This window comes from Eucalyptus grandis, chromosome 7 (assembly GCF_016545825.1).
Source record: "Eucalyptus grandis isolate ANBG69807.140 chromosome 7, ASM1654582v1, whole genome shotgun sequence".
Lineage (NCBI taxonomy): Eukaryota > Viridiplantae > Streptophyta > Magnoliopsida > Myrtales > Myrtaceae > Eucalyptus > Eucalyptus grandis.
The window spans coordinates 20,256,032-20,258,315 of NC_052618.1; the positions used below are offsets into that span (position 1 = coordinate 20,256,032).

General features: G+C 38.2%; 1 long non-coding RNA gene across 1 annotated transcript; it reads left to right on the top strand.

The window, feature by feature from the left end:
• The first annotated feature begins 253 nt into the window (after positions 1-253).
• Positions 254-2,019, top strand: LOC120295540. Its single transcript, XR_005552926.1, has 2 exons — positions 254-557; positions 1,378-2,019. It is a non-coding gene; the product is annotated as an uncharacterized LOC120295540 (long non-coding RNA).
• Positions 2,020-2,284: the final 265 nt, after the last annotated feature.

Below are 2,284 nucleotides of genomic sequence, written 5' to 3' on the forward strand. Positions count from 1 at the left end.
TCCCTCTTTTCTTCTCTCTTTATTTTCTCTCTCTCTCCCACTTTTCCTCTCCCTCACGTTTTCCCCCATTCCTTCTGCCACAATTTTCCACCCCCTTTTTCTTCTTCTCTTTCTTCCCTCTCTCTTTCTCTCTCCCCAACTTTTTCCACCCCTCACTCACGCCAACCCCCAAGCAAGTCAGCCCCTTTTTTTCTTTCCCTCTTTCTTCTCTTTTCTCTTCTCTCCCTCACTCGTTCACCCCCTTTTTCTCTCACGCAACTTCCCCACCTCTCTCACTTCTCTGCCGATCCTCCCTCCTCCTCTCTTCCATTTTGCCTCAAACATCTTCATTTTCTTCACCATATTCTTCTTCTTTTATTTATTTCTTTTCACCAACACCACCACCCGCATCACCATCTCCACGGCCGAGCTTCTGAGTCGCCATTGAGCCACCATCCACCCAAGCTGAGCCCTCTTGGCCATGAGCTCAACTTCATCGAACCGCCACCGTTTGCGCCGCCATTTGAGCCGCAAGTTTCAAGTTCTCGACGCCATCACACTGCCGTCACCGGAAACCCGTGAGTTAACTTCCTGATTGTGGATGGTGTTAATTACGTGCAGGGGTGGTTAGTTTAATATTAATAACAGTTAATATTTACAAATTTTAGTTTAGCCTTAATTAGGATTAAGGATGGTTTAGATTAAATTTAAGTACGATTAGTTTAAATAATCATGATTAGATTAATTAATTTTGGTTAGATTAATTAATTGAGTTTAGTTTAATCAATCGTGGTTTACTTAATTAATTGTAAATATATTTATTTAATAATTATTTATTTAATAAATCTTAATTATTTTAGTTAATTTCAATTAATTTTTAATTAATTGTAGTTAGGCTAATTAATTGTGTTTAGCTTAAGTAATCATAATTAGCCTAATTAATCGCAATTAGCGTAGTTAATGACGGATTAGCCATTAAGTAGAATTTTATACATGTTTTACTGGATGAGTTTACACTTAATCTGATCGATTGAGCATGTAATGCCATGATATTTGATAGCAAACTTCGAGCTGTTGTGTTTGGACGCCATATTTTACGTGATAAAAGGGACAATGATATTTTAAATTGAAAGTATGCGAAATTTGATAGGTTGATTTTAACTACATGACCACATGCGATTATTTTACCGGAATTTTAAATGTTATAATTTTTCCGAGATTTGTTATTTAAGCACAAACTCTTTTACACTAGGCTAATTGACAGAAGATAAAAATTGACTTGAGTGTTGGTGTGTTTGTGTGGTCATTTAATTGAATCCATCACCCAATGGGAGTTTGGGAACGATGCCAAGTCACAGTTGAGACCGAACCAATGCTCTTTTATGGAATACCGTACAGGCGGAGATTCTAGACAATGCCGTGCCCGATGGGGCAGGACCGCCAACTCATGTGTTGGCCGTGGCCCAAGGAGTTGTAATAATCGGGACACGTGTAAAGGATTGCGATATATTGCGCTTGATTATGGGGTAAAACTGTTAGGCATGGTATGGGACGTACCAAAATGGGTTTTACCTTATAATTAGGACCCGTGTGGATGCTTGGTGCATAAGAGTTATGTGTTCTGATTATTGATTATGCTTGTTATATTTAAAATGGCATATGTGACGTACTAATATGCAGGGGTGTGCCAAGGCAAGGTAAAATTGTATGCCGTTGCATGTTTAGGCTGCCTTCAAGATGAATTTGCGTCATAATCGAGGTTTAGGCTGTTAACTCACTAATTTATCTCACCCCATTGTTGTTAACCATTTTCAGAGCCATAGCGTGGAGAATTGCTAGGTGAGGTTGTGGTGGGCGTGAGATGCGACACCGTTTTGGCTAGCCCTGCCGTTAGTGAAATTTAGGTTAACCCTAACCCTAAAGGTTTTAAGAGGATCGATAGGAAATGGCCATAGAAAGGCTTATAATTATTAAACTTCCTAAGGATAACAATGGACAAATAAATATGTCATTTTCGGCAATACATGTTGTGTTTTACTATCCTTGTTGTTTGTTTATTGACTTGGTGTTTATTTTACCTGCTTTCACACGTGTTTAATTGAAAGATAAAAAGAATGGATTGGCGATGCGTTTTGAGATGTCGCAATTTAATCGACCGCCGAGGGATGTTCGCGTGCTCAGAGTTCGGGACGTGTGACAAATAGAGGGAAAAATAAAAGAAATTAAACAAGAAAAAAGAAGAAGAATAATATAGAAATTGTAAAAATTGTAAAAATTGTCCACATCGATAATTTCTTGCAAAACT